The sequence below is a fragment of the Salminus brasiliensis genome, chromosome 4, assembly GCF_030463535.1.
Source record: "Salminus brasiliensis chromosome 4, fSalBra1.hap2, whole genome shotgun sequence".
NCBI classification, from domain to species: domain Eukaryota; kingdom Metazoa; phylum Chordata; class Actinopteri; order Characiformes; family Bryconidae; genus Salminus; species Salminus brasiliensis.
Window position 1 is genome coordinate 18957658 of NC_132881.1, and position 24993 is coordinate 18982650.

General features: G+C 37.4%; 1 long non-coding RNA gene across 2 annotated transcripts in view; it reads left to right on the forward strand.

The window, feature by feature from the left end:
* Window positions 1-24993, forward strand: part of LOC140554462 (uncharacterized) — a 34168-nt gene that overhangs the window by 3003 nt on the left and 6172 nt on the right. The window contains exons 1-2 of one of the 2 annotated variants that reach the window (XR_011979614.1): window positions 11084-11277; window positions 21193-21259. This is a non-coding gene — a long non-coding RNA (uncharacterized lncRNA). Of the gene's footprint in view, window positions 1-11083; window positions 11278-21192; window positions 21260-24993 lie in introns of those variants that run through there. The other variant, XR_011979615.1, reaches the window with a different exon arrangement.

Consider the following 24993-nt stretch of genomic DNA (forward strand, 5'->3'; position numbering starts at 1 on the left):
ACTTGTTGTTGTTGTTGTTATGCTCAATTATTATATTTCAGTATATGTCAGTCACAGGGCCTATTATTACAGCTGCATTTGTTAATTTATTTGGTGTTGGTTTTATGAAGAAATACAGTTCAGGCTTGTTTAGGAATGATCAGCTATGGTGTCTATTAGCATATTATCTACTTCATAAGTGCTGGCCAAGTAGCGTAATGGGCCAGTGTAGCATGCAGTGTTGTATGATGTCGTCCACAAGGTGGCATTGTTTATACAACCGCGACGAAATCCTTCTTAGGTTATATAGGATTTCAAAGCCAGATGCAGTCAGATGCAGTTTTAGGCTTACTGTCCTTAAGTAACATGAACTAGCTTATTTATACTAATTAGAAAAGTCATTTGATTCTGTTTGTGACTTTTAAACATAACATTCTATTTTAAAACAGTAGGAACACAAAAAAGGGAAAGCCGTGCTGATAATAAAATGCTGGATGCACTAAGTGATTCGGCTCAGTTCTTTATGGCACTTGATGCATCAGGTTTTGTGGGTTGATACTCTACCCATGTTGGAAAAGTATTGCCCCCTGTGCCACTTTTACTAGCAACAAAAGCATCTAAATGTATATCCTATGAGAGGAATAATAGCCTACTCCTCTTTTCAAAATTGCTTTAATTCAGACACACTGAAGGATATTTGGGCATGAACTGCTTTTTAAGGTCCTAATCAAGCATATCAGTGGTCAGGACATCATCTCAGCCAATTCAAAATGTTATATTAAAATTCTTTCAGGTTACTTAGGGGTGGTCTTGCGTTGTGTGTTTTATAGCTTTAGATCACAATCTAATGACTGGACATTGTCCTGCTGAATTATCTGATAAAGAGTAGAATTATTGCTTCTATCAATTACAAGTACTAATGCATCAAAGCATATTTACACAATCAGACTACCACCACCATGTCTGACTGTTGGTGTGATGTTCTTACTGTCGAATACTGTTAGCCTAATTCCAAATGTAATAGAATACCAGTTTCCTCTAAATTCATCAATTCTTATTGCAAAAATAGTGGAAGTCCTCAAGTTGTTTTTGACAAATATGAAACAAGCATTTGTTGGTGTAACAGTGTTTTTGTCTTGCAGCCTGATGCAAACCTTTTTCCCAGTGTCATATAAGGTAAGAGCTTATGATTCCATCATTAAAAAAGTTTATGGTGGAATCATAAACTCTTACCTTATCTGAGGCCTGAGAGGCCTGCAGTTCTTTAGATGTTTGTCTAGGTTCTTTTGTGACTTCCTGGGTGATACGTTGATGTGCTCTCAGAGACATTTTGGCAGGCCAGAAACACTTCTGGAAAGATTTACCTCTGTGACCTATTCCAGACAGATACAGTATATTTCAGTAACTTGCTACCTGAAGCTACTCTTTATACTGTAAATAGTATAAGATCCTTTAGGAACTGGAGAGGTTTATCCATTTGAAACTGGAAATAATAAAAAAAAGTTTTTTAGAAGAAAAAGATTCCCTGAAGGTTACCTTAATAGGTTTCTTAACCTTAATTACAGTTTCAAACTGAAGAATCTCTGGATGTTAAATGACTTTTTTTCTTCCCTAATTGAAATGATAATTTACTCATAAAACTCATTTTGCAGTTACGTTCTATTTTGTTTAAAGATCTAAATAACTTCTGGTTGACATATGCAAAGATATTAGACATTAGGAGGGGACAAATACTTTTTCATAGTACTGTAGAATAACCCAAAACCAAAGGTGTCAAAAGTATATACATTCATTATATTCAAGAGTAGATACTAAGGTTTGAATATATGTCTATAGAAGATGAAGTATCAACTTAAGCTTTATACTCAAGTAAAAGTGTAAAAGTCCTGGTTTCTAAACTACATAAAGTGTAAAAGTAATGTAAGGAAAACAAATTCCAAAAGCTTAGGCCACGCCACAGGGGCCTATAGTACACTACCCTACCTCCCCAAAAACACATTTTTCTAAAAGCCATAATGACTATAATGTTATATTAAAATGTTAATGTTGAAAAAATGCTGGGGTGCACTAGGCTCCCTGTTTCAGCTGCAAATATACCCATTGAAAATGAATGCATATTAGTAATATTATTTAGCAATAGAGTAGTTGCCTATAAGTATTATAATGGTGCAAAAAGTCAATATTGTTATCAATAACCTTTATTGGAATGTAAATGTGGTGCATAGTTGGGACATTTCCCTCGAGTTCTCTTGCGTCTCTGCCATGGACATCTTCATATTAGGCTACATATGTCTGCTTGCTGGAGTGTGATGTGATGTGCAGATGCGATGGATCGCTTACAAACCAATAGGGTGTCAGAATGGTATATGTTTTTACTTCTCATCCAACCACAATCAAATTCACACTTTGCCAGACTTATGTGGCTAGAGGGTTGGTTGTTTGTTTTTTTGAACAATGACAAGCCGGTATGAAATAGGAGTAACAAGGCTATTTTTAAAATGTAAGAAGTAGAAAGTGGAAATAATTGTGTAAAAATGTAAGGTGTAGAAAGTAGAGATAATTGTGTAAAAATGTAAGGTGTAGAAAGTAGAGATAATTGTGTAAAAATGTAAGGTGTAGAAGTAAAATGTCATCTGCAAAATAAGTATTTTTCCTTACTTTTCCCTCATAAAATGTTCTGCCTAAATAAAGTAACATTCTCCAGTAGCTGCTTACTAATCCAGCCACCCATTTACTGAGTCAGTTTCATAATTACTGTTAATTGGTCTCATGCTGCCAAGAAAGGAAAATGTATTTCTCAGAATTTTAGTGTTTTCAATGGGGACCGAGTGCTGCCTCTTGCATTTCAACTGCCTTATAATGGGAGTTGTGCTTGGGCATAATATGACTAAAACCCAAGACGTGCTTAATCATTGTGCAATAATGCTACACATGCAATACATTTCTCATTTACTCTTTCTTTCATCCTGCCATCACTCACGTTCACACAAAGGATGTCTCTTAAGCTGCTGTAAACTACTTAGTCATTCCATTCCCAGCAGCTTGGAGCAAGTCAACCCTAGACTGACCAATCAATGTGCCCTGTAACGGTGACACTTTCTTGTGACCTCTATATGCAGAAAAGTGTAAGTCATTGTAGCTGCATTAAATGAATATTGATGCCCCTTAGAGGCACTGTGTAGCAGAGCAGGCCATTGTATGTGAGTGGAAGTAAGGATGAGCCCCTCTAGGGTTTCCCACTCCCTAGAGTATGAGTGTAATGGGAGAATATTGATCAGTGTTTTTTGTGTCATTCTTCAGAGGAGACGCTGCAGTCAGTGAGAAAGCACCTGGGCTTCGTTCTCACAGGGTTTATTAGAGGGAGGAGAGACATAGCTACCCAGCTGTGTGCCAGTTCGGGTGTGTGTGTCTGTGTTTAATCTGACACACTTGTCTATAATGCAACCTCACTGTTTTGAAGGCTGACACATGGGCTATAATTCATTTAGAGCTTATTTAGAGGTAATTGTTAAAATATAGTTGTAAAGGCATTAGCCCTTTATTATTTAAAATAATACCCTCCCAAACCATCAGGTTGCATTTGCTTCTTCATCCATTGCTTTATGATGCAAATCACTCTATATGGCCTGATGCTTTACACTGAAAAGACTCCAGTATTAGAGCTATAAAGCTAACCACAAGACCAAGACACCTGCATCATTACAGATTTTGAAACTACTTCAATGCTTGAAAGACAAATGCTCTGAGTCAAGTAGATTACTGTCGGTAGAAACAGCATTTGGAAAATTGTGGTAGACCGAGATAGCTGGTCACTTACTAGTTGGTGGGACAAGTGTCTGTATTTAGAATATGTGAATATGTTCACTTCCTTGAGGTTCAAAACTGCTAAGAGTAGGTGATCTATGATATCATCACAAAAATCTTTCAAGAGTATTGTCAATACTTCTGCAATAGGAGGAATAGGAGGTTTATAGTTACAATGTTAGAATCTTACTCAATAAAAGTGGAAATAGGAAAACAATGATGTTTAAAGAACAGCCAATATCTCCACCTAGTTTAGCCCTGGCCATTTATACAGCAAGTCTCAATGCTTTTTCAAAGAGGCACAATACAGAACAGAGCTCAGAAATCTGTCTTTAAGGCGCAATAACAGGATTAGGATGTTGAGTCTTTAAACATCGAAAGCATAGAAAATGAAAAGTAAATTACTCATACAAGTCATGGATTACTCATGGTCATGGATCTTTAAGGTACAATTCAGTAACAGTAACACTGGACATGAGCTAATTACACTCTGTGTAACAAGTGAAGCTGCATGTCTTCATGGTATTCACCAAAAGTGTGTGTGTGCTGTGGCGACTAATAGGTGTTTATTTAACCAGCAACAGAAACAGTTAAAAGCTGCTGGACGGTTGAGATTTGTAATGACTACGTTAAAAGCCTCTAAATGAAAATTTAGGGTGTAAAAGTATTTTTTCTTTTTTCTCCAGGGATCCCTGCTTAACAGGGCATAATGCTGTACAGAATGTGAAACACTGGCCAAATAATCATTGTACTTAGTACTGTACTGTCCTTGTGTTACTAATGTTATTGTGCAATTTTGTGTCTGGTTCGACTTACAGTCAAGAATAAGCCATTTGGTGTAAAATACACATATTGTGTATTATGATTACTTTCCATATTGCCAGTCATACTCCTAGTCTGAATCTTATCTTGCACAACAAAAATGATATCAAGTAAAGTCAAGTCAAATTTATTTGTATAGCGCTTTTTACAACTGTTGTCGTCACAAAGCAGCTTTACATAATTAGTTATTAATAAAAGACAGACAAAGAAGAAAGAAGAAATAATGTAAGACATGAAGGATCAAAGACCCCCAGTGAGCAAGCCAACGGCGACTGTTATGGGTGGTGGTGGGTGGGGTCCTGCTGGTTGGACCGGTAGGTGGCAGCTGGTTTGACGCAGGTAGAGGGGACAGCAGCGGGCAATCTTCCAGCAGGTCAGGCTGGGTGGCCATTTCCTCAGAGAAGGTAAAAAAAGAGAGGTCTTTGTTCTGAGTGAGAATTTTGTAGTCAATATGGAATTTAACTGGGAGCCAATGAAGTGCTGATACATATGGTCAAATGGACATATGGACATATGGTCAAATTTTCTAGTTTTAGTAATATCAGTGTGCAGTGTGTCTGTAGTAGTGTTTGCACAAATACTGGTTTATCAGAACATATAGATTTAGAAAAAATTAAATGATACCTACACTACTTTTATCAAATACACTTTTCCCTGTTTACACTTTCTTTTCAAAGCAACTTACTCTGACTGCTTACCACACGAAACTGCAGCCCCACCTCCTGTCACTCACACAGCTGCTGTTCAGACTGCAATCATGATTTCCCAGAAAGATTAAATCTGCTGACATTACTAAAAACTAAATTATACCACAAAGACTATACTGGATTCACTGTTACAAACTTCTAATGTCTTGAGGTTTCATAAAATGGTTAGCATTACCATACAATATGTTTCAAGCCATTGTTTGCTACCGTTTCAAATAAGTGCTTTTTTCATTATTCACTAAACTATGAAAACGTAGCGTTTACATAGCTATAAAAGTCTCATGCTATCAAGAAATATACTTGCCTTTACAAACGTTTGTGAAAGAATGGGTGGATCTTAAGAGAACACTGAATTTCTGCCTGGTACTGTAATAGGATGCCACCATTGCAACAAGTCAATTGTTCCACCATCCTAGATGTTCTACCATCAACTGTGCACTCCACACAGCAACTCAGCCATGGAGTGACAGATCACGTAATGCTAAAGAGTGGGGTCGCTGAGTGTAAAAGTGTATAGTGCATAAACGTCACCAATGCTCTGGCAATAATCTGGCATTAATATTAGCAGAACAACTGTGCACCGGAATCTTCATGGCATGAGTTTCCAGTGCCGAGCAGCTGCCTTGCATCACGAAGCACGAAGCCAAGTGTCAGAGTACTGTGACGCAACCAGACTTGCCACCGGACTTGCGGACTGACAAATCACATTTCTCCATCTGGCAGTCTGGTGAATGATTCTGGGTTTGGTAACTGCATTGTGCCAACTATAAGGCTCTTTGGTTGTTGTTCAGGAGTTGGCCTTGATGCTTCAGCATTCCAAGACATTTTGGCTAGTTGTATGCTTCCAACTTTGCGGACACAGTTAGGGGAATGCCCATTTTTTGATCCAGCTTTTGGATGAACTAGAGTAATGATGGCAAGCCAGGCCCTCTCGTGCAACATCAGTGTCTGACAAATGCTGTTCTGAATGAACGGACAAAATTTCCCACAGAAACATCTTAAACTTTTGTAGAAAAGCCTTCCCAGAACAGTGGAAGCTGCTTTAGCTGCAAAGGGTAGGGGGAACTCCATATTATTGCAGGTCATCAACGTTCCTGTAGGTGTAATGTGTGTGTGTGTGGAGGGGGGCAATACTTTTGTCCATGTAGTATATTACATATCCCTACTTTACACTTTTAAAAGTTATTTGTTGAATCTGGAATTTTCAGAGAACACCTATGACTGTAATCCAAACGGTTGGTCAGTTCAAGACAGTTCAAACAGTCTTTCAGCAGATGGTGGGTGGGTGAGGGGTGGTGATTGAACAAGGATGTAAAGATTCTGATGTCTCTGCTAATGCCTTCACTGACTGCAGTATAATGCAGTACTGTTACACTACTAACCTATAAATCAGCGCTCTATCTCTCTGACTCAGATACTGTAATCCCACCAATCGACCAGTGAATCCAATTAACCCTCTTTTTTTCTCTTTTCACATATTTATTCTTGTTTTTTGTAACTTTTACCAATTGCTGGAACTTCACTCTCTGTGGAATAGACTACTTTGTGGGAATCATACGATCAGCAATGACTCGTTTCCCCTCTGACAAGTCTTTTCCTGTGTGTGTTTAGAATGGGAATCTATAGTTTCTTATCTGTTGTGTCATATGTCAGCTTCTGACATTTTAGGTGTACCAACAGTTTCAACTGCAGATTCGCTTTCCAAATGAAAGTCATACAACAGCAGATTACTGATTACCTGTGGAAAAAAAGTAACATAAACCAAAGGATTACTGTATTAAAGTAATGTGTAATCTAATTGCTTTTCATTACTTTTGGATTACTTGTCTTTACAAAATCCCATCTTCAAGACAAATCTTATATACATGTAAATTCATAAGAAACCATCTAATCTCATGTACACATTCTCCAAAAACAAAATCCATGTCTGCTAAATGAAATATAGTGTGATTAATACTAAAATATTCTAATCACACCTGCCCACTCGTTAAGCAACAGGAAGAAAGATTTAAACAACAGCGTGACCAGCAGTCAGCTAACCATATAAGTCTTAGCTCATCTGAATTAATGAATTAATTGAATTTCTTACCTTCAAATGAGTTTCCTTAAAATGTGATTTTGAGTCCTTCAAAGCTATAGGTAATAGTAACTACAAGAAGGTATACTTTACAGTAAAATAAAAAAAATATATGGGAGGGGGAAAACTTTTCAAGATGGGTGGTGACCATGGTGGCCATTATGAAGTCAGACATTTTGGATCCAACTTTAGTTTTTTCAATGGGAAGAGGGTCATGTGACACATCAAACTTATTGAGAATTTCACAAGAAAAACAATTGTGTGCTTTATTCTATTATGAGTTACAAGTTTCTGACCACTTATAAAATGTGTTCAAAGTGCTGCCCATTGTGTTGGATTGTCAATGCAACCCTCTTCACCCACTCTTCACCCACTGATAGCAACACCGCAGAAAAAATGCTAGCACAGGCTTCCAGAATCCGTAGTTTCAGGTGCTGCACATCTCGTATCTTCACAGCATAGACAATTGCCTTCAGATGACCCCAAAGATAAAAGTCTAAGGGGGTCAGATCGGGAGACCTTGGGGGCCATTCAACTGGCCCACGATGACCAATCCACTTTCCAGGAAACAGTTCATCTAGGAATGCTCGGACCTGACACCCATAATGTGGTGGTGCACCATCTTGCTGGAAAAACTCAGGGAACGTGCCAGCTTCAGTGCATAAAGAGGGAAACACATCTTCATGTAGCAATTTCAAATATCCAGGTTTCCATTGATGAAGAATGGCCCCACTATCTTTGTACCCCATATACCACACCATACCATAAATTTTTGTGTTTCAACAGTCTTGGAGGGATCTATCCAATGTGGGTTAGTGTCAGACCAATAGAGGTGGTTTTGTTTGTTAACTTCACCATTCACATAAGTTTGTCTCATCACTGAACAAAATGTACTGAGGGTCCTGTTCCAATTTTTGTTTTGCCCATTCTGCAAATTCAGTGCGCCGATCTGGGTCATCCTCGTTGAGATGCTGCAGCAGCTGGAGTTCGTAAGGGTGCCATTTGTGAGTAGCTAATATCCGCCGAAGGGATGTTCGACTGATGCCACTCTCCAGTGACATGCGGCGAGTGCTACGCTGTGGGCTCTTGCTGAATGAAGCTAGGACAGCCACTGATGTTTCTTCATTAGTGACAGTTTTCATGCGTCCACATTTTGGCAAATCCAACACTGAACCAAGCAAGCAGTTTGCTAACTGTAGCATGGGAGATGGGTGGTCTCGTAGGGTGTCTTGCATTGAAATCTGCTGCAATGACCAGAGTACTGCATTCACCAGACATTAACACAATTTCTATCCACTCCTCACGTGTTAACCTCTGTGACATGTCAATGGCTGTAAACAAAGAGAAGCTTGTAAATAACTCATGAAAGAATAAAGTTACGTTACAACCAAGCACACCATTGTTTTTCTTTCTCAATAAGTTTGATGTGTCACATGACCCTCTTCCCATTGAAAAAACTAAAGTTGGATCCAAAATGGCTGACTTCAAAATGGCTGCCATGGTCACCATCCATCTTGAAGTTTTCCCCCTCCCATATACTAATGTGCCACAAACAGGAAGTTAATATCACCAACCATTCCCATTTTATTTAGGTGTATCCATATAAATGGCCCACCCTGTACAAATTTTTGCAGCACACCAGCAGAAGGAAAGCTTGAGATTCTCTACAGGGGGTACTGCTACACTCAACTAGCTTACGGCAGGACAAACATCAGCATCTTAAAAACACACGCTCGCTCACTTGTGTAGGAACAGACATGGCAAGAATGGTGATCCTTTTTTGTTGACTGTAATATAATCTTGCTTGTAAACACACCATTTTTTATGTATCTGTACTCTAACGACTTTTTCACTGTAACTATAATGAATTACAGTTACTGTTTTTTGTGTCCTGATTACGTAATGCTGTTACATGTATTGCGTTATTTTCTAACCCTGCTGAAAGCCACAATACATCTTACAATAACTATCTTGAGCACTAGTTAAAACATAACATGCTTGGAACATTCAACAATTCTTTGGCACAAAAAAAGATGGAATGCGCCATAGGTGGGCGTGGCCAATGTAGTGCAAAGAAAATATAACATTACGTACATCCTCTTCACGATACACACGTCACAATATTTTGACACACAGATTAATAGTGCCAGGTTGCTCTTTAAAGTGTTGTCAAACTGTCTTACTACAGTGATTTTTTTTTATGTATTCAGATTTACATTGCATACCTAGATGTATGATTACATTTCAGAGTTCAGCAGTTGAGTGTCAAGTCAAACCTACAGAGGATTTCTGCTACATGTGATGGGTATCTTTATAACTATTCACCCCAGATGACCCACGGTTTGCAATATGATTTACGAGTCAAATCGAAAGTTAAGAAGAAGGGATCCACTGCTGGAGATTATTCACAATTGAAAGAAGGAGGAGCGGGTAGAAACTGCATCACAATGAGTCATTAGGTACAGTAGCTGCCTTTGCAGCTACATTTAAAATGCAAGTGTGGTTTGATGCTATGGCTTTGTTGATTGTGTCTCTCTCCTGTTATCACTTCAGCTGTTCTGCATATTTAACATATTTTTAATACTTTTTAGATTTTATTTTGGCCATTAACGGTTGATCAGTTTGCTTTAGTATAAACAGATGTACTGTCACAAAGATATATATGATATATGAATAACTAAAAATGGGTTCTGAGAAACTTGTGGTAAATCTATCTGATAGTGTATGTGCTTTGGTACTAAAGCTGTATGCAAATGTGCTGTGCCCTCAATAGGCTGTTAGAACTGTTGCTATGAAGAATAGTAGTTGGTTGGTGGAGCATAGTTGGATCATTATTAAATCGTTGCGGTTTATAAGATGCTTTTTTATATAGAAATACTTTATATCATTGAACTATGTTGTTGTAGCATAATTATGCCAACTTGTCTTAGCATATTAGCATATTAGCTTGTGGGTAGAGCATCAAAACGGGACACTGTGTAGCACAGCTTTCTTTTCAGTTACTTCACCTTTATAGTGTTGAATGCACTAATTGCAAATCTGCATAAGGCGCATTGTCAGACACTTCTTTTTGCTGCATTGACAAATTGTATTGTATCAATCCTGCATTTTCTAAAGTCATTACACTGTGTATGGTTACAGGAAATAGTGAGCTACAAAGAATTACATATAGAAGTCATGTAACAGCTGTACAACAGTAGAACTCTGAGTTAACTCAAGGAGGTCAAAGACCAGTACATGTTAGCAATCACTGCAGAGTAGGAACTTTTTCCCCCATGGACCTCATGTTCCCATGAACTCCCACTTCAAAAGCAATGTTGCATCATGTCCGGTGTCTGTGCTTCTTCATAACCTTTCCTCTGAAACAAAAGAGCCTCCCCCCCCCCTCCATTAACTTCAAGCACAAGTTGACTCTTAACAGTCATGGCCACAGCAAATGTAGAAAGTCTTTTGGTTTAGTTTAACGAAATCACTTTCTTTTCTAAACACACACGCATACATGTCCACCCACGTCTCAGTCAGGGGTCAGATTGTGACCCTTTGGTCTTTTTGGTCCGCACAGACCTCCCATGTGTTGCTGTGGGAACTTGGCCAGTCATCTGTGGAGTTATGAGAGGCATGTGGGGGAGAGGAAGCGGTGGTTTTGTGACTCAGCGCCTCATGAGCGTTCCATTCCGTTAGCCTTCCACTTAAGCTTTTTTGACTCATCTGGATCCCTCTAGTCCTTTGAGAGGTGTGTGTGTGTGTGTGTGTGTGTGTGTGTGTGTGTGTGTGTGTGTGTGTGTGAATGTGGGGGAGGCAAGTTTGCTATGTTTCTTCTGTTCCTGGCCCATTTGTTCATTTTTCAGTACTATGTTTATGGCTTCTAGGAGAATGAAGGGGGAAATGGTAAGTCAGTACCTGATCAATACTGTTTGAAAGGAAGTTAATTATATACAGAATCAGTATGTAGCTTTTACTGTCGAGACCCTGCAGAAAGTTTATTTTTAGAGAAGGAACAGTAAACCGTGGCATGTGAAGTTTGTGTTGTGTTTGAGAGTACTTTTAGAATGTCTTAAATTATTTCAGCATAGAACTGGAGATTTTTTTTGGATCACTGACATTTAGCACAATACTGACTGTGAATTATATACTGTGTAACGCTGTAAAATCAAGTTCTACAAATGTTTGTTTGCTTTATTGCAATTGCAACTAAACAACCAAAGCAATGTCTGAATGCTCAAGCTAAGAACTTGCAGTCCCTGCTTCAGTTAGATATATGCTTCTTGACAGAGTCAAGGACTGTCACTTCTCTCATCAGTTTGGGATCAGAACAATGTAAATACATACATGGATGATGATTCCGTTTATCATTAGATAAAATACTCTTGTCATTAAAAGATTTTACATTTAGAGTTTAAAGAAAAACTGGCTTGTAGTTCACAATATATGTACAAAAGAAATGTTAAGTTTCCACTTTTGCAAACTTTAAAAACCCTGAAACTTTATCTCTACACAAAGTACTCACCTTACTAGGCACTGGACTACTACACTATGCAAATGAATGAACAGTTATTGTGTTTCAAACCAAAAATACAGATAATAGGCTTGTATGTCTTTTTTTGTGTGTCAATATGTTTGAATACTTGTGTAAATGTTTGTAGCATAGGAGTTCTATGGCGGAAAAGGAAGCCCATCTGACCTTCTGGCTTTCCCACTGATATTCTGGATCTATCCTCCATTTATTGTGGGAAAAGTGCCCCCCCCCACCCCCCGGTCTATCTTTAGTTCACAGTAGCAAGGGCTTTGTAGTCTGGTGAGAAATATGTGCTGAGACTTTATATGGTAAAACTGCTGAATAATGTTTATTCAGCTGAATAATGTTCATTCTGAATAGGGTTTTATTTCTATTTAAAAATCTGGCACTGAGATTTGAAACTGGAAATGCAGGTTAAATGTAATCTAGATGTAGAGAGTCGCTAGGCACCTCACGATTTAATTTTGAATGATGCGATTATAAAGCTGGTCTATGTTTCTTTATTTTTTGTTTGTTGGCTATTAAGATTAAAAATAAACAGACCTCCCTCCTTATAAATAAATCAGAAGTGCTGATTCTGAAAAATGAAATTAATGTAATAAATGAAATAAATGTAATAAATATATAAGAATGTGATTTTACTAACCTTTTCATTTGAAGTGGTGTTAGCTTAGTTGAATTTGAATATAACTTATGCTTGGGGTAGGCAATACGGGAAAAAAATAAATATAATATCATGATACTTTTTTTTCTCATTCTACACAATATTGTGTTGTCCATTATAGTATATTTTAAACATTTTTATCATGTAATTTCAATAACAAATTGCAATATTTTAGGACTGGATCATTTTTCCCACTCTTAAAATAATTCTGCAGTATATTCTTTTTGTGTGTGTATTTGTGCAACTTAGTGATGTCAGAGAGTATGGTATGGTTCAAATACCCCCTCCATGGAGGCAAATACCCCACACTGGTATGGTTTACAGTAAACGAGGAACGTCTGAGACACTTGAGCAAACCACTGGCTCTGGAGCTCACGCTGCAGTGAGCAGAGCTGCGTGGGGCTGCATGCGTGGGCAGCCATGACACAAATGACTCAGCACTCTGCTACCCAGCAGAAAATAACAAAAAAAAAAACCTCCCTTAATAAATTTTACTCTGAATGTGCTTTTGGTTCAGACAATTGCATTGTCGCTTAAAATAAATGATACTTGAATACTGTTCATTTAGAGTTAAGACGGTGTGAGCAGTTGATTGAGAGACTGATTTAAGGAGGTAGTGTGCTTACAGAACAGAAGGTAAGAAATTGTGTATCTAATACTTACAAAATATAAAAATACATACAGTATTTCTGCGTGTATGTTTAGAATATGCTACACGTCACAAGTGTCAGGGTAAGCATATTTTTAGTTATCAGAACTTCAGCATGGCTTCCATATTTGTGACATTGTGTTTTTTTCACCTTTCAGACTGTAGTTATATCTTCTCAAAACTCTAGAGACTTGTACATATTATGATGGCAACACGTCATTTATTGAGTATAGTTGACCGATTTGTTGCACAGGCAACACGTCATTTGGCAACCATATTTGACCACTAATGTTGCATTTGGTAGCATACTCTAAATAACACTTTGTGTGACCTAAAGAAGTGGTACTGTATATAAACATAACTCAAGATAATTCATATTACCAGAAATGGGCACATCAAAGGTTTTCTTATTTTATTCTGCTGGCTCATTTTGAACAAGTTTGCAGAAGATTTGAGAAAGAGGGGCTGTTATGTGGTCTCGTATATTTTACTAAAAATTTCTTTAAAATATCTTAAAATGCAAAAACCCTAGGATCTGTGGATATTTATGTTTCCATATACATGTGTTATGATATGTTCTCACGTTGTACATGAATTTATGTTAAATTCTTAAGCTAAATTAAGTTCAGTCAAGTCACATTAGCAAATTATGTATAATGGAATATGATCTAATCAACTAATCAATTAAACTATATAGTATAAAGTTTAAGGCTGGCCTATAATGATAACAAAATGTAACATTCTGATTTCACAGACTAAATAAAGGTTTGGTACTGATTGGACAAAACATACTCATTGGTTTTATTAGTTGTGAAACTTTCTGGTAAATATGATGTCAGGGTGGCAAGGAATTTGAAATGTCATGTTAATGTCAAAGGGTAAAGATTGGTATCGGTTGTTTGATTTGAATCTGGTGTAAAATGACTGAGAAATTGCCTGTTTAATCATCTACACTGAGTTTCAGTTTTATTTACCGTCAGAGTGAACTAAACAAATTATTGTTTGTGAAGTCGTTAGTCATTTCTGCAAGGTTTCTCTTTGTAGTAGTGGTACGAATCAGCAAATTTTCTCTAAGTGTCATTGGGTTCAAAGAAGGTTGCTGATGCAGTTAGATGCACTGCAGGGGTGTGGGTGGTCCAGGCCCAAAAGGATGTTCTGGTTTGAGTCAGCCCAACTGGAAACTGTGAATACTAAAAACCGAAGCATATTGCTCTCAAAAGTAAAAAAAAAAAAAAAGTGATTAACAATATAAGGGTGTTTATAGGCAAGTTCAGTCCTTGACACAATGAAATTGATGATACCGGATCGTTGCGGTGGTGTCTGAGTCTGTGCAGTGGGCTCGGAGCAGTTAATGAGATTACAGAAAAGTAGTGGTGTGTGCTGATCAAGATTAGCACGGGCCACTGATATGGAACAGGCTGCCCCAGGCTTGAGCTAGCCAGATAATACAGCTCTCAGATGGAGCTAAAGGCATGGACATGGGTGTTTGAATGCCTCCCACTCCCTCTGGGTTTTGTATGCCCTGCTTTATTGTTTGTCTCACATCCATGATTGTGTAATATGTTTTTAGTCAGTATGTTTATTTTATAATTTGTTAATTCATTAAACATCTTTTAAATTGTTAAAGCAATTTAAAGAACTGTATATGTACTGCTGTTTTTAAAATGCTTTATTGATTATAATGTGAAAAATATGAACATGGCACTGTCCAATAGAATGGTCAGAGAAATAAGCATAATCTGATACATATATGTTTATCTATATAAAGACTGTCACAAAGAACTGATTCCTTACAATCTGGAGGCCTCTTAAATGATGTTGCACCACTTATGCTGTGTTGCACCATGACAAACATTGTCCTGATAGTCCTTTTGCTGCTGATAAATTCTGCACTGTTGACAGGGACTAGAAATCTAGGAATTAATATCTTTCCAGTATGTTGGTCTTTTGTTGAACGTTTCTTCATCTATTTCAGACATTCTTTCCTGTTGTGGCGCATTGTTATGCTTCGTCATTTGTAAAAGCATTTACCGCTATTCTGCTTCAGGCTCTGAAAAACCTGTTGCTTTAGATTTGACCACATCTGACTAAACTCAGGAGACGAATAAGAAGAGCTGAAACTCTCACATTATCGTGACACATTTTTTTAAAACACAAACATACTACAGGGTTTTGCCCTTCACCTTTTTGAAGACTAAGCTTTGGGGTGCTGTGTAAGATTGGTTTCTTTGAGTTTGGTATGTCAGCAGCAGTTTTCTATGCACGTGTACTTCCTATATTCTTGTCATTCCTATATATTATTTACAGCATACCGCCCTAAACACAGTAGATGGATGATCAGTACTTCTAATACTTAAATATATAGTGGGAGCTGATGCTGATTTACATTTAAGGTGACAGTAAAGCATCCTGGGTAAGCGTATATTAATATATCATAAATTGTGATGTACTTATGACTTACTCAAAATATATTGGAATTTGGGATATATTGGAATATTCATGTTTTTTAGTAAAATGTATTAATATGTTTGTAATAAGTACACAGTATGTTCATATATACAGAGAAGGGGGGGAAACTCTTTTCATTTCTTCAGTTACATATATTAGGAACCTCCTGGTTAGATAAAAGGTTAAATAAGAAATTACATTCTAATGTTGTTCAGAATGATTTCAAATTAAAATATTTACATAGGCATATTTTAATGAAGAAATGAATCTACCGTTTACTTACCTCCATGGCAATTATTCACATTCAGTTTCTAATTTCTTTTTATTATTATTTTTCTAATTATCTTTAGTTAGTGATAAAAAACCTGGACTGCTTTGGCATTGAAAGTATCGCTCACTTTCGTTCCTTAACATTTTCATTTTAGACCATATATAAGAAGTTCTGTAAGAAGTAGAGTATTTTTGACCTGATCCTTTTTGTTGTTTAGTTGGCGACTACTTGTACTTCTGCTCGAGTCATTATTGCTTAAGAATGGTTTTTACCTGAGTACGGTGCTACTCTACCCACTTTTTGGGGCTTTGGGGCGTTTTGGTGTTGTTTTAGATGTTTCCAAAGCTTCCTGGTTTAAGCTGAGGTTGTTACCAGCGCACAGACCTGCTTGCCAGAAGTCTACGTTCCACAGACTGCAGTACCTCCAGTGTCCAGTAGGTGGCAGCGTTCTTACAGAAATGAGCTCTGTTATTGTTTTGCTCTCAGTGACTGCATCTCTTTACTCACGAAAGTCAAGTCCCTTTGAAATAAATGGTTTAAGTTAGTCTCGTGTGTCGCTTTTCTATAAGCTAATAATCCACCTCTTCGTGTTGAACACTGATGGTGTCTGTTTCGAGAGTTAAAAAATAGTTTTCAAATGTATGAGACCACGTAAAGTGTTACTTTAAATTCTCTCTACAGCCGCTCTCCAGACGAGCCGATTGCTTTAATAAATATCAAAAGCGTTCTATACTCTATAGACTTTATAGATTCCGCATATTGCAGGTTTGGTTTTTAAATTCGAGGAAAATCCAGCAACTTTACTGAGAGCAACAGTGCGAAATGTGGAGAGTAATGTTCAAGCGCTTTAAGCAGAAAAGTGTTAAGATGTTCGACAGATATTTAATACCTGTAAAATCTTACCAGCCGTAATCGAGTAAAATCAATCGAATCTTATAGAAATACATTTAATTACCAATAACTGAATAACTTTAGCCGTGTTTACTATAGGGACACAATTGGATTTTATTATTAAAGGTTTTGGTGTAATAAATGTATTGTTCTCGTATCTGAACAGATAACCACGTAGGATTTACCCAGGCGTACTCCAACAAAACCTTTTTTTTTTGTAACTTTTATTCTCTAAATACATTTATTGATGGTCTGTTGTTTTTATCTTGTTTTTACAAAATAATGTAACACCGCAAATACGTCATTTTAGTGGATTACATCGCCTTTATTTAAATTACAAAAAAAAAAAGAAATGGCAGGTATGATCACGCCAGCAGCACGATGTCCACAGTAAGTTAGAAATATATAGAAATCTATCACACCTTTTCTGAATCACACTGAATGAATTTGCCTGACACTGGAATTACTGATTGTGACTTGGTCTTGTCATGGGCAGCTGAACAATTTGTAAGCGACACTCTCACTTCTTACATTTACTGTAAAAGGCTTGTTATTTATTATCAAATGATATGACTTGATCTGTGTAAAAGGGTGATTCTACAATCTACCGCATGAGGTTTATAATTAACTTTTGTAAATGTACATAAAAACAAAACACATACTGAGCACAACAATGCTGGCCACACACAATACACATCAATGCATAACACTTTAGAATCAATTATTAAGTTTATAAACTATTCTGTTGGGCAACCTTTCAGATTTAACTGTCCATAATTTTCAGACAGATTTTTTTAATAACCACTGTAAACAACACATATTGAGACTGTGGCCAAGTCAGCTTTGATTCACCTGTGTGCTCATTTTTTTTTGTAGTTGTTAACTGACATATTAATAAACAGTTCTCAGATGATGGCCTTGCTTTAAAAAATGTTCAAACAGATAATTTCTTTACAGTGTGAAGTGTTGGTCGACTGCGTGCTGGTTTCCTCTGTGATAACGATCACGCTTCCTCGCTGCTCCCGTCAAAAGGCTTTACCGGGGCCATTTTTCACGCAAATCTGCCAGGGCAAAACATGTTGTATCTTTTACATAGTTAATCCAAATTAGACAAATGCTTATCATTTAGTTACATTGTCGTTGCCGCTATATATAGTTTAAATAAAAGGGGCACGTGTAATACACCCTCAGACAAATGCATGTGTATCAGGCTATGCTGATATTTAGTAGGCCCATGATCAATTAATTTGAAATCAAATCTATGCAGTAATACCCTCTATATATTTTAATTGCATTTTATTGTAACATTACTTGCACATATACTATATTTGCAATATATGTATGTAGCTTGTAATTAAACTTGTAATTATTGTCACACATCACTGTCTAAAATCTTTTCCAGTACATTTGATTACATTTGTCATTCAGCTGTGCAGACGAAACAAGACTGGTACTATGTGTTTTCACCCACTGTAATTTAAATTTCACTTTGGATCTTTAAAATTCCAATTGTTTTGTGGCTAAGCCCCTTTTTGGTGTAGGATTTTTTTATTGAGCTATGATATTGTCATTTCCACTGTACACTCAGCAGTGTTCTAAAATGAGAGACTTTAAAAGAAAAGATATAAAGGCTTGCTAGCTGTCAAACTCTGTCTTTGATATATCATGCAATATTGGTCACATTCACAGCACAAGTTGACCTTTCTGAGGATGACTGGATGTTTTCCTTTGTCTGAATTAGAACAGTCCCTGTCCTGTGGTTTGAAGAGATAGCAATCTTAGTCAGCGCAGTTACAAGGCTGGACAACAAGGTTTAAAAAAGTGAATACATGTTTTAAATCTGTCTGTATCTCTCTCTACATCAAGCAAGATTAAGAGAGTAGCACCGGTCTGCCATGGTAACTAGCCTTTCACTCTCTGTGGTGAGTGTCACTTTCGTGTCTGTGAATGAAATTGCTAGGGATGAGTTGCTTTTTGTTTGAGATGCATAAAGCTTGGTTGAGAAAGATTTGGATTTCGTAATGAGAATTAATGAGAACAGAGTTTAAGCTGGTTGCTGCTGAATCTGATATTGACTTTATTTGCATAAAATCTCATGAGAAATGAGAAGGTGCTTATGTGTGTGTGTATGTCATGTGGGACGTAACGCATAATGGTTTTGGATGCCGTCTTGTTTGCCAGTGTGTATTAATATGAAGGTGTGTGTGTGGGTGCATGCAGTATGTATTGACAGTATTCTGAAAGACATCATCTTTGGGCTTTACTATACTTTTTGCTGCAACAACCTGCAAAAAAAGCTTCCCATGAACCAGAACAACTCCATATTTATTGGCTTTCATAAAAATATCAGCCCATTACTGAGAAATGGCCACTGTATCTAGTGGATTAATAAAAGACTTCTTTCATCTAGTGCTGGGCAATATACACTGATAAAATTGAATTTCACAGTACCATCTAAATATATCACAGTATCACAGTGTCTGATTATTTTCTAGTTAGCATTAATAAAGGGCATTAATTCACAAACAAAGCTGAAAATGCTTGTTTTGATAGGACTATTGTGTTTTGGTTTGTTTTCTTCTGCAAATTACATGGCATTGAAAAATGAGTGTGAGACAGAAGACATATAAGTTACAAGAAACTTAACTTTTATCTCATGTATTACGGTTGGATATTATAAGTAGATATTATATGTATTGGTATGAAAGATATATCATCCAGCACTATTTTGGGCAGTGTACTAAAGCAAAGTGCATGCTTTCTCCCTGATTATGATTGTGGTTCAGTATGGTAGCTAATGGCAAATCTTAAAGAAAACCAAAAAATGTGATTATTTGTAACCTCCAGTAGGGATTCATAACAAGTGAAAAGCCTGGAACACAGTGTTCCAAAATACAGAAGGAGGAAGGTCCTGCAACACTGACTGCTTTACAGAAAAAGCATGCATTGAAAGCTCTTAAACGTGTCTGTTGTGGTTTGCTTTATTGGTAAGAGCCAAAAGCAAAGTGAGAAACCTAAAATGTATAATATTTAGGATTTGTTCAGGCTAGTACCAATGTGTTGTGTTCATTGTTATTTTACCTGGTTTTACACCATGACTAACTGGCTAATGAGAAGTGTACGTGGCAATGTACAGAAAAGAACTGCAGTTTGTACTGCGTGGGCCAGCCCAGACAAGAAAATAAGCACTTTTTCAGATTCTGGTGTAACGATCAAGTGCCTCGTTCACAACGGCCATAATGATTATTTGGCAGCTGCCTCTAAATCTGTCAGTTTTTGTTGTTGTTTTTAATATGCTCACTGTTTATAATTCATTTGTGAAGTCATAATAGTTATTTGGGCAATAGTTATAAATGGCAATAGAAAATGGTCAGTGGACTTGTCAGTTTTTGTCCAGGGTTTGGTTGACCGCAGCTTTAGCTGTGAGGGCAAGTGACAACAAGAGGCTGTCATTAATAAAGATATCAGTAGTTAACACCCCTAAAAGCTGAGTCTCAGCTAAAACAGAGTGTTGTGCTAAGATGAAGCATAGTGAAACTCTAGTGGACTTTCACGCCGTTGGTATTTAAAAGAGACCGGCAAAGTTGTTCTGCTTTGAACGAGGAAATTGAGCAAGGGGCCCTATTTAAGTTGTGACACGGAAACACCAAATCCAGTTCTCATGAGAAAAAAAAGGTCCTGAAGTACAAAGCGCCCCTAAATACACATTTGCAACCGTAGATTGCGCCATCAGTGACCTGTGTGTGACAGTGTTAAATTCTAACATGAAAGTTCAGACAATATCCGTCAACAAGGTGAAAGGTCATAATATTAAATACATGTACCAATCATGGACACAGACATACTGAAGAATGGGGTTGCTGCAAAATCACAGTGAGGTTTTTTCAGATGGACTATATGTTTTACACCTACATTGCCAGTATGAGTCATCAGTTGTTGTCTTCAGTCCTTATGCAAAATTAAAGGCAATATAGAAATACTTTTACAATATGGTGTTTAGCAATAGACAATATGTATCTCTTTAGTTTGCCTAAAGTTAGGATTTTTAAAAAGGTTATAAGAACACATTTGTAATTGAAAATGAGAAAAAATAGACTAATTAGGAAGGAAATGGGGGGGGGGGGCTATGTCATATTATGCAGTCCATTCAGTCACTGTACATGGATTGTTATCGTTTATAGGTTTTTTTCTTAAAACACCTATGATATAGGTCCATCACACAGACAGAAAAGTGGGTCATCAGACTTTTCTGTCTTGCAGGCCTGTGTCGTTGAATTTGTCATGACAGACCATTGGAGCAGTGGGACCTACTCAACCTTGAGCTGTGGCCTTTAACCTTTTGCTCGTCTCGCTTCCCTCCACAGCTGCAGCATCTCCGGCGGGCACTGTGTGGGCTTCTGTAGTTGAGTTTTAGACGCTGCGCCCAAAAAGGTGTGTTGCCTTTTGCTTTTTCACCAATCGAGCACAAACGGAGGCTCCATGCCATCCGGTGCTGTAATTCCCTGACAGGTGTATTCTGACAGCGTCACCTCAGTGCTTTTAGACATACTCGCACAGACGATGTGGCGCCAGGGTTCCCTGTCGAAATACGAGCAGTCATAATAACACAAAGACAGAAATATTTCAACTGTTTCAGGATGAGCAATGCGAAATGGATGAGCAACACATGCAAAGAAGTGAGGAGAGCGAGAGAGAGAGCGAGCGGATGAGTGGGTTGATTTTGAATGCAGAGATGCCAGTCAGAAACATAGGATGTGTAAATGTCTCACAAAATATTACTTGGCCCTGAATAATATGCATGACCTTTTTTCGTTTTTTTCTGAAAACCACAAGTCTTCTCAGTTTTGTTTTTCGGGCGTAATTTAGTTTATCTTTAAGTTCATCGTCTTTGTGTTAAGACAAACATTCTTGGAACCCCTAGTGAAGGTTGATAGCATATTTATACACACACACAGGCACTCTCCTCTATTTCTGATACTGTTACACTGGCATATTAATTTGATCAGCTTAGCCAGCAATAGGCAATGTACAGTTCTGTATGAATATCAGTTAATGTGAAAGGACTGACCGGTATAATTTGATTCCTTTATAATTTGGCATACTTTGGTGATTTTTATATAGATTTTTATAGTTTGTGTGCTGAGAATATTTCAGATTAGTGTTTGCTGTATTTGAACCAAGCCAAAACTTTGTGGTCGATGTTGGTGGTGTTGTTATTGTTGTTGCTGTTGAAACCAGATGCACACCATATCATGCTCAGCAGAACACATGTATCGATAACTTGGGGACACCTATTGTGATACTATTAAAAATAATTTTCTTTGACTGTCCAGCGCTGCCAAAACAACTCAAAGCTTGAACCTGAGCCACAAATGTCTTATTGACTGACTCCCTGAATGACAATTACACAGGGACATCGATTTGTTACACCTTACACCCGTGAAATTACACTTTGCTCATAGATCGTGTTTAGAGCCCCTTGCTGCACTTCACATTTCGTTTGGACCATCAAAACTAACATTAGTCGACTCACAAAACCCACAAGGTGGGCGTTTAGTTTCCAAAGCAATTAAAAAGAAAACTGAGCCTGCAGTCTTAAGAGCAGTGCCATTAATTCATGCATCATAACAGCCTACTCTATTCCATGTTGCTTTATTTTAACTGATAAGATAAGATTAGATTAGATTTGATGCCAATTGATTTGAGTAAGTACTTCAAATTGCAGTCTGAAGTAGGCTGTTAAAACACAAATATGTTATGGTGTTTCTTTTTTACTTGACCCATTGCAACTATTACTGTATGCATATATCTAAATGTGCATGTATATATGTGTGCATGTGTCTGCGTGTGTGTATGTGTGTGCGTGTATGTTTTGTATCTCTCTGAGTGTGTCAGTACTCCCACCTGTGGTTGTGTGTGCTGCTTGCTGCTTTGCTCTCAGACAACAGTAGGAGGTTAGCGGCAGTAACAAAAACACTCCTGCATAAAAAAAGAAGAAAAAGAACTTTTACATAAAATGGACACACTGCTTACTTTGTTTTGCTAAAATTGGTTTTGTTTTGTTTGTTTGTTTGTTGTTTACTCCTCAGTCACCATTTTGTGTAATTCCCAGCTTGGGAACAATTTGACCAGCTGAAAAGAAAGCTAACTCTAGGTGTGGCAGCTTTAGCTTTAAATTAAACAAATATCTGTGCCTAATGCTTACATTTCCCTCAAATCGCATTCCCTCCTATTATAGAATTTCTTAATTCCAGCCCTAAATTGGTAGTCATGCTCTGTCTGATACAGTTTCTTTGTCTTGTAATCGATGTGGTTGTGAAGTTCTTTGGCTTTTTTTTGTTTGTTTGTTTGATCTGTGCTGGTTAAGTCAACGGTCATTAAGAAAAAAATGATTAAATTGTAAGTTTTTTCGAGCTGTGAGTAAGATTAGATGGCAGGCGTGAAGGTTTGATCTTTGTTGTCTGTGAAAGTTTCAGTATTAATTGCCAGTGTGACTTGTTGTGTAGGTGTAACTTGTTATCAGCAGCCAGTCAAAAACAGAACGTCAAATTTCACTCGACTTTTTAAGCGTTACTCACTCATATTATGCTAAACGCCGGGGAGCATTTCAATCGGCCTGCAAAATTGTATCTTAGTAATGCTATTGTTTTGCTAGAGACAGTCAATGAGGAGTCAAGCCTGTGGAGGAAGTGATTTCTGACTGTATATGCTCATGAATTAATTGAGCAAATTGTTATCTAACCAGAGTGCAGAAATGTTGTTGGTGATGATTGTTATAAATGCCCAAACAAAATAGTTTTGTGTGTTTTCCCCCTCCTGCAGTGTGCTAAAGGCTGGTGTGGAGCACTGTCTTGTCTGTGTTTCTGCTTAAGGCTTAATTGCAGTTGTAAAGCTCCCCGTGTTTTCACGTATGGCCTCTGCTCACATTCTGTGTTTCTCTCTCTCTTTCTCTCTCTCTCTCTCTGTCTGAGTGAGCAAGGGAGAAAAGAGGAGAGGAATCGACGGGCTAGCCACAGCCCTTTGCCTGCTTCTCTCTGTACCTAACCACGCAGCCATCAAAAGCACATTTCTCTGCTTTTCACTCGCCTGCAAATGACTAATTTGGATAAAAAAGAAATGCGCGCGCGTGTGTGTGTGTGTGATCTCTCAAGCCTTGTCTGATTTTCATATCAACACATGAAAATAGATAAGTTTCTATTTCTATTTAAAGTTATTTGGGTCAGAAATTATTTAGCTGTTTTGGATTCTTCAAAAGGAGATTCCAAAAGAGCTAAAATAAGTACCTTCCACGTTTAATCTGTCTGATCAGATTATTTGATTGAATGGCAGATTGATTAGACCCACTTTATTAAGCAACCTGTTTTAGTGAAATACACAAGGTGCAATGCTGATTTGCTAAAACTATTGTTGCCAAACAACTGCCCATCTGAGGGAGGAATCCATGTGACCATTTGAAGAGATAATTTAAAACTTAATGTTTGGCAATTTAATAGTAACTGTATGTGTCCTGTAGTTGTTTTTATATAAATAAATCCTGGAGTCATTTTGAAACTGATGGTTTAGATGATATTACAGACACTCGGGGGAAATTTGACTCTCAAACTTGTTCTCTCACAACCCACTCAGTTTCATAGGAAAAATCTTTAACCTTTTCAGCTACAACAAATGCCCATCAAAGTGACACACACACATAGAGAACCATTTTTTTAGGCCACATAAATTTTTTTTGTTTGTCATCTTTTTGAACTGGAAAACACTAAACACATCTGTAAAAGTGACTTCAACTTTGACTCAGTTGTTTTTTTTTTCTTTTTTTCTGAAATGGAGGATTATCTTACAATTGCCATAGTGACATATCTGATATTCCTGTGATGTCAGTCCCAGGTCTCACACAAAAAGCTGAGCATTAGTGTGGGCAGATACATAAAAAATGTGAAAGAAATTTCCAAGAGTGTGCGGGATGTTAAAGCGGTTTTATCGCATTTGAATTGGTTGAAAGTTGTTGGTAGTTGCCTTTTGTGCCGATGGATCTGAGCGTGGTAGGTCAGTGCTAGTTTCAAGTTGTTTTTTCTGTTCCAATTTTAATAATAGCTGCAGTAATTAGAACTGTTGTGTGTTTATGCTGTCATTTTGAAGTCAGATCGAATTAGTGAAGCATGGCTTTT